The following is a 17,450-nucleotide window of genomic DNA, read 5'->3' as shown; positions in this document are numbered from 1 at the left end:
GTAAACAAGAGGCCTGTCATTCTCCCCTGTGTAAAAATGGAGATCAGACGGTTCTACTATGTAGAACCGTTGATCTCTGTTTTTACAATAGTACACATGTCCCATGACAGTTAGAATCACGCCCCTAGGACACACTTAACCCCTCCCTCTCCAATACAGTTAACCCCTTCACTGCCAGTGTCATTTTTACAGTAACAGTGCATATATATAGCACTGATTACTGTAGTAATGTCACTGGTAACCCCAAAAGTGTCAAAAATGTCAGTCAAGGGTCCGATCTGTCCGCCGCAATGTCGCAATCCCGCAAAAAAAAACGCAGATCGCCGCCATTACTCGTTAAAAAAAAAACACCAAAAATGACAAAAATCTTTCCCTTAGTTAGTAAACGCGATAACTTTTGCGCAAACCAATCAAATTGGCTGAAAATGTTAAAACATTTTGATTTTTACATTTTTTTGGGGGAATTTCATATAAAAAAAAGTGAAAATTATTGTTATTTTTGCAAAATTGACGCTATTTTTTTGTTTATAGCGCATGATCAAAAAATCACACAGGTGATCAAATACCACCAAAAGAAAGCTCTGTTTGTGGGAAAAAAAGGACGTGAAATTCGTTTAGGTACAGCGTCCGCTAAAGTCACGCAGTAAAAAATCGCAAAAATCCCCTTGGTCAGGAAGGGGGTAAAATCTTCCGGGGCTTAAGTGGTTAAGGAAGAATGCAAACAGGGAGGTAGGTCTATTTTGTGGCAGGAGATTTCATTTTAATTTTAGTTCTGCTTCAATCAAAAAAAGAGATGCATTAATCTGTGTCTTCTATATCTACCTTTTCGGATTCATAATACAGTAATATTACCAAGCTGTCATGTGTGTATTACCACCACTGCATTTATGGGATGCACCCACATGTATATAAGCACATGCAGTTTTATTGTTGAGAATAGGAATTGCTTGAATATCTTGAATTACTGATTTTCCCACATCCGTCTCTTCAGTATCCCTAATGACAAGCAGACAGGGACACACCTAAAATAAATCGGTCCCGATTATTAGAGAAAATCCAGGCAGACACGCTAGAGTGCACATGCAGCACACACTTCATCACCCTGATGGCTTTTGTGTGAAGTGCAGACTCTGCCTCTTTATTTGTCTCCTCCTCTGTCTGTCCCTTCTCTGGGTTCCTTCCCTCCATCACTCCTGGACAGCATCCCTCCTTCCTCTTCTCCCTTGTCTTGTCCTGGGTACCAATCCTACTAGAGTTAGTGTCTTCCAGTAGGGCATCTGTCCCATTGTTAATGGGAGGAAATCAAAGGTGGCTAAGGTTCCTTTGTAGGAGAGTCCTTGTGTAAGGTGTCCAGAATTTCTCTTTTGTTACAGCGGGGTTACACAGATTGGCAGACCCTCCCCCATGTGCTCTGTATTCATTCACAGGCATCCTTTGGGCTCCTTACTACTGTAGCTCAGCATCCTGCTCTACCTCTCTTTGTTCCTGGTCTCCCCTTAAAGATGCTTTGATGTTTCCTTTTCTACCCTGCATCTCCCTCCCTTGACAGGTAAATATATTTTTAGCTAGCTCTCAAGATGTTGCTTGTGGATTTTGCTGTTTTGATTGCATGGAGTATATATTCAGGGTTGGGCTAATGATTTACCCGAATACTCATTGAATTAGAATATGCATACAGCAGTTGGCTATGTGTTCATGTAAAAGCATCTTCATCTATTAGAATTTTGGCGATATAACACTGACTGCATTATCCTTATGTCATTTCTTTATTTGCAGTCTATGGTTGAGACTCTATTGATTACTGTGAAATGCTATATTCCTTAGTAATATGCAGCTGCAATCAGTCCATAGCCTTAACTGTGCTGAAATGCATCCCTGGCAGTAATTACATCTTTTGACAAGTTAGACCACGCTGACAAATATTGTGGCTGCAGTATTTATGGCATTTCATTGGAAAAAAGATACCAGTTGATTTTATTTGTCTACATTATTTTTTGCACATTCTTACTTGCTTGACTGCATGACTGGCTTTGTAACTACTAAACAGAATAATTATCACGTGTAAAACCACATGGGTCCTTATGTCTCTGGGTATATGATATCTGAAGTGTTGTCATTCTTGCATGTTGCAATTTTCTATCCATTTTTATCATTTTTAGTAATGTTTGGCTGTATACTAGAGTATTAAAGGGTCAAGGCAGTGGTGTCAATCATATGCTCTTCAACCATGTAGGATATATTTGCTCAATTGTATTGTACTATTGCTATCATTCCACAGACCACAGAAAATGAGGTTTATGTCCAGCTAGGAACGCTATCTGCATGGAGTTGGTATGCTTTTGTGTGTCCTGTGTTTGAATAGTCTGGCTTTTTCCTCCCCCAACCCAAATACATACTGATACATTCACTGGCATCTTACCAAACCGGCCCTAGAGAAGGTTTGCTATTGCCTGTATGAGCTTACATAAGATTATACATGCCTTAGAAAGCCGGAAGAATTTTAGAACCAAAGTATGTTCTAGAAAATATGACATATTGTCCAAATAAAAGGGAACAAAATGACTACATTAACCAGTGAAATTCCACAACAACCACTGTACACATACATATTGCAGTTATACAGTTATTACTATCGGTTTGGGGAAGTGATATAAAAAGTTACTTTGATATCTAGCAAGCATGGTGCACCTAAAGCATGGAGGCCAACTGTTGAGTTTATGGCTTTTCCAGTGACCAATACCATTAAAGACTTGCCAGACAAGTTTATAGTTTACAGATTAATTCTAGGTATGTATATTTTATACCTAATTACAGTATCTCACAAAAGTGAGTACACCCCTCACATTTTTGTAAATATTTTATTATATATTTTCATGTGACAACACTGAAGAAATGACACTTTACTACAATGTAAAGTAGTGAGTGTACAGCTTGTATAACAGTGTAAATTTGCTGTCCCCTCAAAATAACTCAACTCACAACCAATAATGTCTAAACTGCTGGCAATAAAAGCGAGTACGTTAAAATGTCCAAATTGGGCCCAAAGTGTCAATATTTTGTGTCTGCACCATTATTTTCCAGCACTGCCTTAACCCTCTTGGGCGTGGAGTTCACCAGAGCTTCACAGGTTGCCACTGGAGTCCTCTTCCACTCCTCCATGGCTACTTCACGGAGCTGGTGGATGTTAGAGACCTTGCACTCCTCCACTTTCCGTTAGAGAATGCCTCACAGATGCTCAATAGGGTTTAGGTCTGGAGATATGCTTGGCCAGTTCATCCCCTTTATCCTCAGCTTCTTTAGCAAGGCAGTGGTTGAATTGGAGATGTGTTTGGGGTCATTATCAAGTTGGAATACTGCCCTGCGGCCTGGTCTCCAAAATGAGGGGATTATGCTGTGCTTTAGTATGTCACAGTACATGTTGGCATTCATGGTTCCCTCAATGAACTGTAGCTCCCCAGTTTCGGGCAGCACTCATGCAGTCCCAGAGTTTTCAGCAAACTGTTTGCAGGCTTTCTTGTGCATCATCTTTATAAGAGGCTTCCTTCTAGGACGGCGGTCATGCAGACCAATTTGATGCAGTGTGCAGCGTATGGTCTAAGCACTGACAGGCTGACCCCCCCCCCCCCCACCCCTTCAACCTCTGCAGCAATGCTGGCAGCACTCATATGTCTATATTTCCCAAAGACAACCTCTGAATACGACGATGAGCACGTGCACTCAACTACTTTGGTCGACCATGGCGAGGCCTGTTCTTGGTGGAACATGTCCTGTTAAACCGCTGTATGCAGGGGCGGACTGGGGCGGAGGGCAGGCATGCATTTGCCCCCCAGGCCATTCTGATGGACTGTAAAAAGGCCACTTCCACCGCAGCAGTCATGGGACTATTTTGTTATTTTCGGCTGCTTAACCTCGCGCGGCAGAAGCAATCAATTCCCCTTTGCCTGTCACTGGCACTGCTAGATAGTGCAGTGAAAGCTAGCTTTCCCGGGAGTCAGGCTGTTTTTGCTCTGTAGCCCGTCCCGTCGCCACCCACTGTCTTTCTAGCTCCTCCCTCACACTTGGCCGCCTCTTTAATTTGACGCCCCTCCTACCATTTGTTTTCAGCTAATCCCTGCCTACACTCCAGCCGCCTACGCTTACATGCATTGTGCTCAGCCTACCCGTGGAGACCAGCCTGAGGGGGGAAACTTAGTTCGTGAACAAGCTATCTGCACCCTGCACCCCGACCTCTTTTTGCTTCACCACTTCTTTCCCTTCTCATTTCTTACTCCCCCTGTGCAAAGGGGGGTTGCAGACTAACTAGAGGAAGGTGGGATTGTGTAAATTGAGGCGGGATTATGCAGACTGGGGGGGGGGGGGGTCCGGGGGATTTTGTAAACTGAGGGGGGACTTTGCATTCTGGGGGGATTGTGTAAACTGAGGGGGGGGGCTGTGCAGGCTGGGGGGGGGATTGTGCAGACTTGGGAGTGGATTGTGTAGAGGGGGGAGGGATTGTGCAGACTGGGGGGAGGGGGGAGTGTGGAGACTAGGGGTGGGGGGTTGTGCAAATGGGAGGGAGGATTGTGCAGACTGGGGGGAATTGTGCAAACTAGGGGGGTATGCACAGACTGGGGGAGGGGGGATTGTGCAGACTAGGGGGGAATTGTGCAAACTAGGGGGGTATGCACAGACTGGGGGAGGGGGGATTGTGCAGACTAGGGGGGGGATGGTGCAGACTAGGGGGGGATTTGAAAATTAGGGGGGAGGCGGATGGTGCAGACTGGGGGAGGGGGGATTGTGAAAATTAGGGGGGAGGGGGATGGTGCAGACCGGGGTAGGGGGGATTGTGCAGACTAGGGGAGGGGATATTGTGCAGACTAAGGGGAGTAGAAATTGTGCAGACTGGGGATGGAGGGATTGGGCAAACCAGGGGGGGGGGAGATTATGAGCAGACTAGGGGAGAGGGGAATATGCAGACTGGGGGAGGGGTGTTGTGCAGACTGGAGGGGATTGTGGAGACTAGGGGGACGGGGGGTAGAAGAGATTGGGAAGACTGGGAGAGGGGTGAAGAACTGAGAGCAGCACAGAGGAAACAACAGCTTCTGGAGGCAGGCAGAGGCAGGGCACTCCAGGGAGTCGGGCTGCACCCCGGCCGCCACAATTTGACCCCAGGACCAGGAGCATCACCAACCAGGAGGCCATGCAAGGACCTGCTGAGCTGCCATTGTTGAGGTGAGAGACCCTGACACAGCTGACCCCCACATCAGGCTGCATTGATGGGTACTGGTGAGGCTGCATTGATGAGCACAAATCAGGCTGCATTGATGGGCACTGGCGAGGCTGCATTGACGGGCACTGATCAGGCTGAATTGATGGGCACTGATCAGGCTGAATTGATGGGCACTGATCAGGGTGCATTGATGGGCACTGATCAGGCTGCATTGATGAGCACTGATCAGGCTGCATTGATGGGCACTGATCAGGCTGCACTGATGGGCACTGATCAGGCTGCACTGATGGGCACTGATCAGGCTGCACTGATGGGCTCTGGTGAGGCTGCATTGATGGGCACTGGGGGGGCTAACTTGATGGGTACTGATTAGGCTGCATTGATGGGCACCGATCAATCTGCATTGATGGGCACTGATGAGGCTGAGCTGATGGGCACTGGTGAAGCTGCATTGATGGGCACTGATCAGGCTGAATTGATGGGCACTGATCAGGGTGCATTGATTGGCACTGATTAGGCTGCATTGATGGGCACTGGTGGGGCTAACTTGATGGGTACTGATTAGGCTGCATTGATGGGCACTGATCAGGCTGCATTGATGGGCACTGGGGAGGCTGCATTGATGGGTACTGATTAGGCTGCATTTATGGGCACTGGTGGGGCTGTATTGAGGGCACTGATCAGGCTGCATTGATGGGCACTGATCAGGTTGCATTGATGGGCACTAATGAGACTGAGCTGATGGGCACTGATGAGGCTGCATTGGTGGGCACTGATGAGGCGGCACTGATGGACACTGATGCATTATTTTTGTTAAAACTCCTTTGTTGCTGTTAACATTAAATTATGGTACTACATTGTATCATTTTTGCCGTGCTTCATACCATCAATATCCGTTAAAAGACCAGGTGGGCATGGATTGTGAGCTGATTTGGTGGTTCAATGGGCCACTTGACCGGACCTGCCCCCCAGGCCTAAGGCTGCCAGCCCTCCCCTGGCTGTATGGTCTTGGCCACCGTGCTGCAGCTCAGTTTCAGGGTTTTGGCAATCTTCTTATAGCCTAGACCATTCTTATGTAGAGCAGCAGTTCTTTTTTTTCAGATCCTCAGAGGGTTCTTTGCCATGAGGTGCCATGTTGAACTTCCAGTGACCAGTATAAGAGAGTGAGAGGGATAACACCAAATTTAACACACCTGCTCCCCATGCACACCTGAGACCTTGTAACACTAACAAATCACATGACTCCGGGGAGGAAAAATGGCTAATTGGACCCAATTTGGACATTTTCACTTAAGGTGTACTCACTTTTGTTGCCAGCGGTTTAGACATTAATGGCTGTGTGTTGAGTTATTTTGAGGGGACAGCAAATTTACACTGTTATACAAGCTGTACACTCACTACTTTACATTGTAGTAAAGTGTCATTTCTTCATTATAGTCACATGAAAAGTTATAATAAAATATTTACAAAAATGTGAGGGGTGTACTCACTTTTGTGAGATATTGTAATTGCTCTAGCCAAGCGTATTATCTATTGCACTTAAAGGAAATGTATAGGGTTTTTGTATATTTTTTATAATGTATTAAATTCAGGGCTAAAAAATACATTTATTGTTTGAATTGTTTATAGCTGTCTTTTTCAACCAGGGTGCCCAGGCTCCCTGGGCTACCTCCTGGCATACCTGTCCTCATTGTATTCATTATTATACATATATGGAATCTCTCACAGATTTCAGTGAGGAGTACACTTCACAGAAGGGCCTTGATGAGGCAGTGTGGCTTCCACATTTATAGTTGGGCAACTAAAACCTCTGTTTTTAATTTAATTTTAATTAATAAACAATGTGTACTTTTTACTTTACTTTTTTGCTGGCTACCTGGTAGGTTTGCTGGGAAATGTTTGTTCTGTGCAAAGCCCTTCCACTTTTGTGAGATACAGTACATTGGAACTCAGAAGAAAGTGGGAGATCACTGGAGTAGCTGAAGGTCAACTTCAGTGATTTCCAGAGAAATCCCAAAGATTTGGTATGTGCATAGTTACATTGGTCCAAGCTAATAATTAGCATTCCACTCATACTGATACCAGTATTGGTACCGATACTTGTACTCATGCAAATGCTCCGATACTGAAACCAATAACTTCAGGCTCGGTTCACATATGTGCAGGCTGGTTTGCAGTGCAATTTCAAAGCCCTGTGTTCCGTGAAAAAACCATACCCGTGAAAATTCCCTACCCTCGTCACTTCCGGTGCACCTACGTCATTGAACAGCTGAGCAGCTTAGCAGTGCGCATGCTCAGAGCTCCGGAGGGTAGGGAATTTTCACAGTAGTGTGTTGTAACGTTACACCGCATCAGCTGTTGCTGCGGTTACATTACAACATCTCGGCTGCAACATGAAATCATGTCTGCTCCTACCCCTGTGACTTCCCTGATCTCGGCTACTAAATGTAAAAGCGGTGGCGGGTCTATGAAAATATAAATCACGGAGCCGAGATCTCCGTGATCACAGGGGTAGGAGCAGACATGATTTCATGTTGCAGCCACGATGTTTTAATGTAACCGTGGCAACAGCTGATGCGGTGTAACGTTACAACACACTACTGTGAAAATTCCATACCCTCCGGACCTCTGAGCATGCGCAATGGTAACCTGCTCAGCTGTTCCATGATGTATGTGCACCGGAAGTGACGCGGTATGGAATTTTCACGAGGTATGTTTTTTTTAACGTTACACCGGTCCAGTGCAATTTCGTTCAGTGGTTTAGGTGATTCCAATACAATTCCAAACTAATTGTAGTGTTTGAGATGAGAAATGGCACCTAAAGTGGACTGAAATCGCACAGGACTGATGTGAAACTGATGTGCAAGTGAAATCTGTGCTATTTTTCCATCAGTTTTCATGCATCCATGGTGTGAAGGAGCCCTAAAAAAACTGTCACATGACACTAAAAATAGGTATTGGTAGTTGATATCAGCGAGCACATGAGGAAAAGTATCAGTACTCGTACTTGATCTTAAAAACCTGGTATCCGTGCATCCCTACCCAGAGTGCTTTTTTAACTATGATTAACTTACAGATATGAAAGTAAAGAAATTCTCTGATGCCTTCTAGGAAGAATGGTTGCCATTTGGGATGCATTTACCATGCATTCATATTGACTTGTACAGAGAAATAACAGTAACACATAGTAAAAACAATAAACACTGCTCCGTGTGATGACATTAAAAACTCCATATCCAGGGAAAGAGTTGTGAATAAAAGGGAAATGGGGGTAACCGCTGCTGAGTTCTCCTTCTGTACATAGAAGCTCAATGGCTGACATGGTGGTTCTATGGCTTCAATACTATTTGAGTCACTGGCTCCTATTATTATTATATAGGATTTATAGTGCCGACAGTTTACGCACCGCTTTACAACTTTAACCGCTTGCTGACCGCCGCAAGGTAGATATACTGTGGCGGTCAGCCCCGGCCAGGCAAAGTGACGTATATATACGTCACTAGCCTGTGACCGGTTTGTGAGCCAATAGCGGGCGAGCGTGCGCCCGCTGAGGCGTGCGCCCACCCCGGCTCGTTCACAGAGGAGTCCGGGCGTGTGACCGGCGGACCCGATGTCCGCCGGTCACACTACGATCGTCGGTAGAGCGGGAGAAAGGCAGGCGGCTAATGTAAACAAGCCGCCTGTCATTCTCCCCTGTGTAAAAATGGAGATCAGACGGTTCTACTATGTAGAACCGTTGATCTCTGTTTTTACAATAGGAGACCTGTCCCACTACAGTTAGAAACACGCCCCTAGGACACACTTAACCCCTCCCTCTCCAATACAGTTAACCCCTTCCCTGCCAGTGTAATTTTTACAGTAACAGTGCATATGTATAGCACTGATTACTGCAGTAATGTCACTGGTAACCCCAAAAGTGTCAAAAATGTCAGTCAAGAGTCCGATCTGTCCGCCGCAATGTCGCAGTCCCGCAAAATAAAATCGCAGATCGCCGCCATTACTCGTTAAAAAAAAAACCCACCAAAAATGACAAAAATCTTTCCCTTTGTTAGTAAACGCGATAACTTTTGCGCAAACCAATCAAAATACGCTTTTTGCGATTTTTTTTTACCAAACATATGTAGCATAAAACAAATTGGCCGAAATTGTTTTTTTTTGGGGAATTTCATATAAAAAAATTTGAAAAATATTGTTATTTTTGCAAAATTTACGCTCTTTTTTTGTTTATAGCGCATGATCAAAAAATCGCAAAAAGCGTTTGTGGGGAAAAAAAGGACGTGAAATTCGTTTAGGTACAGCGTCGCACGACCGTGCAATTGTCCGTTAAAGTCACGCAGTAAAAAATCCCCCTGGTCAGGAAGGGGGTAAAATCTTCCGGGGCTTAAGTGGTTAATACAGTAGGAATCAGAGGGCCCTGCTCGTTAGAGCTTACAATCTATGACAGATTTCCTATATAGCCCAACTGAACCTTTAGTTTAAATCAGCTGAATACATCAGATGTGCATTAAAACAAAAGGTGTGCAAAGTAAAAGTAACCACAAATGTAAAAAGCGTGTACCCGGCCGGCATGCTGTGGAGAAGGACCCTTGCTCTCTCGGTGCAAGCAGTGGTCCCTCTTTAGAGATCAGACACACTCCCTGCTGAGTCAGACCCAGAGCTCTCCAATCAGCAAGAAGCATTGGATTTGGTGAATGCTCACCAATTTCTGACATGTGTGGTGGGTGAGGAGTTACTTTTTCAAAGGGTCATAGGACACCAAAAGTTTTCAATACAAACGGTTCCTTTATTGAATAAAGTGGAAAGACACATGTACAAATATAACAAATACAGAACAGGTCAACAGGAAATACAGTATCGAGCAAATAATCCGCAGCAACCCAATACATTCATGTAGGAGAGATAAACATTCAGCCCTCCCTCCACACCTCCACCCGGGAACACCCCATGCTGAACCAGGGCCGGTCACCACACCTAACTCATAGGTGCCATCCAAGGCTGCCAGACCCTGTCAAACTTCTTAGGACAGTTTCGCAACATATAGGTTAACTTATACAGCGGTAGGACAGCGTCAATGGAGCGTTCCCAGAAGACTACCGAGGGGGGGGAAGGGGCAATCCATTTCAAAATTATTTCCCTCTTAGCATAGTACAGCAGGTAACCAATGAGCAGTTTCGTGGGTCTAGGCCTCTGATCATCATCCACAATACCCAGTAGGGCCAGCGTTGGTGAGACCTGGAGAGTCAGGCCCAGTCTATGATTAATAACATCAAAAACCTGTACCCAGTATTGCGCTATCACTGGGCATTCCCAAAACATATGCAAGAAAGTCCCCTCTGAGGTCAGACAGCGCGGGCAATTCGGAGATCTCTGGGGGAAGATCCTATGTAATCTCTGGGGGGTATAATAGATTCTGTGCAAGAATTTGGTCTGAATCAGTCTGTCCCTGGCAGATATCATCAATTTAGTACCAGCCTCAAAGCAATCCTCCCATTCCTCTCTATCCAGGTCAGGGATATCCCCCTTCCAAAGGTCCCAGAGCTTGTCCATACGTGGAGAGTGAGTGCACTGCAGCGTAAGGTAAAGGGATGAGAGCGGCTTGGTTACCACCTCATGAGCCAATAAGTCCTCGATCGGGTCCATCTCCAAGGTCAAACCCTCAGGAAACTGGGCCCGGAGAGCATGCCGCAGCTGGAGGTACCGAAAATACATCCATCTCGGCAGACCCCGTGTCCGACGGAGATCAGCAAAAGGAAGGATGGAACCCGCCGGGCACACATCCCGGAGAGTCCGCACCTCATGTCTAGCCCACAACTGAGGGTCCTGCAAGGACCATAAATGTTGCAGGTTGGGGTTCCCCCACAAGGGGCACACGGGGGACCACGTGGTAGGGCTCAGAAAGCGCCGACGCGCCGCCACCCACACCCGCAGAGTAACCCTAGTGGGCAGGAGGACACCAAAAGTTTATTTTGTACAACTAACACAGATGAAGTGTTAATAATAAAAGAACAACTTTTGGGTTTTTAACACAAAGTTTGATGACTCTTTTAAAAAGGCACTCCTTACCCACCAGAAATTCAGCTGGCCATTCCAGGACTCAGCAATCCTTATTTTGGACTGCTCAACCCTGTGTTGGCAAAACCTCAAAGCGTCCAGTGCCAGCCTACAAATTCTAAGGGGCAGATTAAAAATAGGCAAGAGGGGGGATAATTTAAGAGTGAGTGCAATGAGCCGGATCTTCAGAAGATGGAAAGATTAACCAAAACAAAATGCACAGATTTGGACAAAGGTCCTCATTATGTGCTATTCCTAAGCACCATTACTTCTGTTTTGATGAGAAGAGAGCAGACATATGACACAGACCAACTATATGAGGCCAAACATTACCATGTGCATATAAAGCCACCACTGTCAACTCACCTTATAGGAAACTGTTACTCACCTCAACTCACTGTGAATCAGATTGTGGTCAGCCATGCAAACATGATTAGACAAAAGATCTTTTATAAACATTAATTACTGGATCATCAAGGCTTGCATGTTTGTGCTCATGGTAGTGAGGGAGAGAAAGGCATCTATGGTATTTGCTTCTCTCAGCCTGAAAAAATCTAAACCAACTAATCAGTTATTCCCCCAGCAGTGCTGGGACAAGGTCATCTAGAGCCCAGGGCGAACATGCCAAACTGCGCCCCCCCCCCAAAATGTATTAACATTATGCGTCAGCAAAAATCCCCCCCACAAAAACACTGAGCACTAATCTGTATGCTTACCCCTAAGCATAAATTCCCTCTCCTCCCAGTAAAAATGTACCACCCTGCTGAAATTCCCCTGTTCAGGAGAAATCTTTACCCCCATTCCTCAATCCCCCCCCCCGTTCCAATGACCCTACCTAAAAGAAAATGCACCCCCTCCCAGCACAAATCCTCTAGACCTAAAATTTTCCCTTCAAGTACATATCATTTCCCCTCCACTTCAAATCCCCCCTCCCAGCACAAATTCCCCCCAAGTCCTTCCTCCTAGCACAAATCTTCTTCCCTCATCCCCACTTCCAACACAAATCCCCCTAAATCACCACTCTTAGAAATCTAGTCCTTACATTACCCCCCTAGAACAATACTTACTCCTGCCGCCCCCCCCCCCCAAATGCCCCCTTCCAACACAAATCCTCTCCCTCCCCCAATCTCCTTGTGGTGCCCTCCTACTTCACATGATATCACAGTGCCCAGGGCAGCTGTCCCTCCTGCCCACCCTTGTCCCGGCCCTGTTCCCCAGAGAAGGCAATGTATGGAGAGGTGGGTGGGTTGTGTATGTAATGTATGTATGTAGGGGTTGGGAATATACTGTACTGTAGGTATGGGGTTGATTATAAACAAGCAAATAAATTGGGGGAGCAAACCCTGAACATGTATATCTAAAGCCGGTGCAGCTATGAACCAAGCAACATGTATATTAAAAAAAGAATAGCGCACACATGCTAAAGAAATACTATCAAATATGGAGACAATCCATAAATAAAAATGGGACTAAATCCCCATTTTTATTTATGGATTGTCTCCATATTTGATAGTATTTCTTTAGCATGTGTGAGCTATTCTTTTTTTAATATGGGGTTGATTATGTATGTATTGTATGGAGAGGCAGACTAAACCAGGAACAATCTTTTTTTTTTCTGTCATCTTAACCACTTAAGCCCCGGAAGATTTTACCCCCTTCTTGACCAGGGCCTATTTTGCGATTCGGCACTGCGTGACTTTAACGGACAATTTCGCGGTCGTGCGACGCTGTACCTAAACGAATTTGACGTCCTTTTTTCCCCACAAACAGAGCTTTCTTTTGGTGGTATTTGATCACCTGTGCGATTTTCTGATCGTGCGCTATAAACAAAAAAAGAGCGTCAATTTTGCAAAAATAACAATATTTTTCACATTTTTTATATGAAATTCCCCAAAAAAATGTAAAAATCAAAACTTTTTAACATTTTAGGTAAATTTTTTTTTACCATATGTTTGGTAAAAAAAATCACAAAAAGCGTATTTTGATTGGTTTGCGCAAAAGTTATTGTGTTTACTAACAAAGGGAAAGATTTTTGTCATTTTTGTTGCTTTTTTTTTTTAACGCGTAATGGCGGCGATCTACGATTTTTTTTGCGGGACTGCGACATTGCGGTGGACAGATCGGACACTTGACTGACATTTTTGACACTTTTGGGGTTACCAGTGACATTACTACAGTAATCAGTGCTATACATATGCACTGTTACTGTAAAAATGACACTGGCAGTGAAGCGGTTAACTTTTTTTGAGAGGGAGGGGTTAAGTGTGTCCCTAGGGGCGTGTTTCTAACTGTGATTGGCTGTGGCTTGATGTGTAAGAACAGTGATCAACGGTCCTACATAGCAGAACCGTATGATCACTATTCTTACACAGGGAAGAATGACAGGCGGCTTTGTTTACATTAGCCACCATCCTTTCTCCCGGTGTAACGGACGATCGCGAGTGCCCGGCAGCACACGCGCGGGAGAGTCCGTGACCGCGCAGGAGTGGGAGCGCGCCTCTGGCGGCGTGCACACACTCCCTAGAGCCTCACAGGCTAGCGACGTAGCCCTACGTCGCTTTGCCTGTGAGGGGGTGACCGCCGCCGTAAATAGTCGTGCGGCGGTCGGCAAGTGGTTAAAGGACACCTGGAAATAGAGGAATATAGTTACTGTACATAGTTAAATAGTTATATAGTAGTCAAGGTTGAATAAAGACAATAGTCCATCCAGTTCAATCTGTATAGGTGTGTATGGACGTAATCATTTCTCATACCCCTGAATGTTATGATCCTTGAGATGTACATCCAAGAGTCTTTTAAAAGTATCCATACTTCCCGCAGTTACTACCATTTGTGGTAGAGACTTCCACAATCTTGTAGCCCTTACTGTAAAAAAAAACCTGCGTAGCCTGAGGTTAAAACGCTTCTCCTCTAATCGCATTGTATGGCCTTGTGTCCTCATGCATTCCTTGCGATTGAATAGTTTTTTTCTATGCTGAGATCACCGCTGAGGTATTTATAAATTGCTATCATGTCCCCCCTCAGGCGTCTCTTCTCCAGGGAGAATAAATCAAGCGATTGCAGGTGCTCTTCATAATTAAGGTCCTCCAATCCCCTAATTAGTTTAGTTGCCCTTTTCTGGACTCTCTCCAGCTCCAACACATCCCTTCTGAGGACTGGCGACCAGAACTGGAGCTGCTATTGCCGATCTCTTCTTCTGAAAATGCTAGATACCTGGCTGTCTTGCTAACTCAATATCGTTGGTGCTTCCTATGTTACTGACCTGGAGCAAGTAAGAGGATCAGAAGTTCTGACTTCCCTTGCTGCATTTTTTGTTCTGGATCAGTGACGTAAAAAGTATGGAAGTCATCAAATGAGCAGTACAGCTGTTATCAATTTTGAAGGTTAGCAACTGTAACCACGTTTCTGTCAGCACAAGTTTCCATGCAGCAAACAGCTGGGGTAGCACATAACAGCAAGAAAAGAGACTCTTTTGGTCTTGTAGACTAAAATTACAACAAAAAAATCTGTTTCAAAATAGACTAAAGGGAATTTCAACTTTGTGGAAAGATCCTTAACCAATGTTTGACCTTGGGTTCATCCACAAAAACAGCAACAATATATCTTTGATGTACTTGGTTCACCCTAGTCTTACTGTCTGCTCCGAAGCTGTTGGAAATTGCCATTACCGGCTGTAAAATTGGATTCTGTAGTAAACAAAGCCTGTAAACCCTTTTTGCAGGTTAAAACAACCTGGCAAGTGAAAAAAAATCAGATTTTCTTTTTTTTTTTAAAGTGTACCAATTTAACCCTTCATTTAAAGCCAGACTTCAGGAATCCTAAAAATACTTCCTTGAACTGGAGCTGTGCCTGCACTGCAGTGGTTAACTGTTTGTTTTGTCTAGGGGGGACTAAGTAAATGCTGCACTCTGCTAGCGGTGCGCCACCCTACGATCGAGAGGGTTGGCCTCAACCTCCTCACATCCAATGCTGGGCTACGGACCCTGCATCGGTCTTGGTGACCCCTAAGCTGCTGAAGCATGGTAGAAAAGAGGCTGCTGAGTAGCAGCACAGAGAAGTCTGCAGGGGCAGAGGATCGGGTAAGTAAAACTGCTTTTCTAAATCAGACAGACACAAGCAGTTAACCCTTGCAGTACAGCATAGGCCCACTGTAAAGAAGGATTTTTACTTTTCTTATAGTTCAGATTTAACCCTAATCACTCCTAATTTACACCTTTCTCCCTTTCATTTGTTAGCTATAGTTTTTCTGATGAATTTTTAGCATGTATTTTACCATTCATATTACAGTTTTAAATAACTTCACTGTGCTTTCAGCAGAAGCTTAAGGCCCCTTTCACACAGACGGACCCTTCAGATCCGCCTGTTCGTTTTTTTTTGGCGGATCTGAACGGTCCCCCCATGCATCCTTATGGGGCATCGGATGTCAGCGGAGACATGTCCGCTGACATCCGACCTGATCCGTCAAATCTGGATGGATGGAAACCCTATTTTCCATCCGTCCAGCTGATCGGATCAGATGGGATTGGATGAGAACGGACCGATGGTCCGTTCCCATCCGATTTCCCCCATAGAGATGCATGGGGAACTGACAGCTGAGTCTCCGCACACAGCGCAGAGGCACAGCTGTCATCCTCCTGCTCAGCGGGGGATCGGCGGATCGATTCCCCGCTGAGAAAAGCGGAGTCCGTTTGACGAACTACAAATGTGAAAGAGCCCTAAATGTTATTCTAAATTAAATTATAAAATAAAATGTGTGTACCTTTTATCTACTTGTGTTTTTGTGTTTTTACACAATATTCACACAACTCTCACCCAAGTTTCACTCAAGAATCTATATGATCAAGCAGAACTAAAAATTCAAGTTAGACTTGGTTGCCACGAAGTCTTTCAGGACAGCTCCAGAGAGCTCCTCCTAAAAATTCCAGGAAACATTGCGGTCCGCTACATCAATCTTTTCAAGGAAGGCTCCTTCCTCCAAATCCTCAGTTGTAGATGAGTATCTCCAGCAAACCTGAAGAACACAAGGACACTACAATTAAATAGGGCCGGTAATAGCCGTTGTTCTAAAAGACTCCCTGGAACCAAGCCTAACTTGAATTTTCCCTAATCATCTTCCAGGACAGAATCCAAAAGGATAAACAAGAACTTTCCATTTAGGGGGATCAAAGCCTGCAAGACCTTCCTGCCAAGACTGGTCACTAGCTGACAAGAGGTCCAATCTGTAATGGCAGCAGAAGGCTATAAAGCTTCACATTTCTGCCTTGCAAAGTCTGTTCTGGGGTGGCACAGGTAGATACCAAAGCTCTAGTGGAATGTGTATGAACCCTCACTTGGGGATCCATACAGGTTATATGATTCTCTAATAGCTGTCCTTCCTTTACCATCTGGCTATGGAATCATTTGAAGACCTTTTGTCTCTTTTTGACACCAGCCAATATAACATAGAGAGAATATGTTTTTCTAAAATTTCCTGTTACCTCCAGGTAATGTAATACACATGTAAAAAATATTTTCTCAATTGCAAACTGGATTAGGACAGATTGTAGAAAGAATAATGTCCTGAAAGCGATGATAGGAAAAAGCTCTGGATCTGTCTACAATACAGTTCCGCCTGGGAAAACTGACAGAAAAAGATCTCTTATGGATAAGGTATGCAACTCACTGATCTGGGGAGCCAAAGTCAATGCCACCAGAAGAATAGTCTTAAGTGTAAAGACTTTTAAGCTCACAGAGTCCAAAGGTTCCTTGGTCAAAGCCTGTAGAACCACTGAGAGGTCCCACTTAGGAAATACTCTAATGGTGCTTTTCCACTGCATGGAACCGAACGGTTCGGCTTGCTTTTGTGCTTTTCCACTGCATGGTACCGCATGGTACGGTGTAGAAACGGTTCGGTACTATACAGTACATGGGCGCTTTTCCACTACATGGAACCGAACGGTACGGATCCCTTAAACAGTACCACCTCAGTTGTGGTTCCAAGAGGGCCGTACCGGTACCATATCCCACAATCCTTTGCATACAGCCTTGACTGTTTGTCACTTCTAACCACTGATTGGTCAGAGAATCGTTGTTATCCCACCCACTTACTTTAGTACTACTTTAGTGGAAAAGCAAACCGTACCGAACCGTACAGAAATGTTCCAAGACCGTACCATGCGGTACCATGCAGTGGAAAACCAAACCGGGCCAA

At 44.9% G+C, this 17,450-nt stretch overlaps 1 protein-coding gene across 1 annotated transcript in view; it reads left to right on the top strand.

Moving 5' to 3' along the window:
• Positions 1-1,164: 1,164 nt before the first annotated feature.
• The window catches only part of PLPPR3 (phospholipid phosphatase related 3), a 46,434-nt gene continuing 30,148 nt past the window's right edge, over positions 1,165-17,450 (top strand). The window contains exon 1 of the mRNA XM_082251458.1: positions 1,165-1,549. The gene's annotated coding sequence lies outside the window, so the exon portion shown is untranslated. The remainder of the gene's footprint in view (positions 1,550-17,450) is intronic.

This window comes from Pelophylax lessonae, assembly GCF_965119305.1.
Source record: "Pelophylax lessonae genome assembly, chromosome: 1".
Classification (NCBI taxonomy): domain Eukaryota; kingdom Metazoa; phylum Chordata; class Amphibia; order Anura; family Ranidae; genus Pelophylax; species Pelophylax lessonae.
The sequence above is the reverse complement of the archived record's forward strand: the minus strand, read 5'-3'. Positions and strand labels throughout refer to the sequence as shown.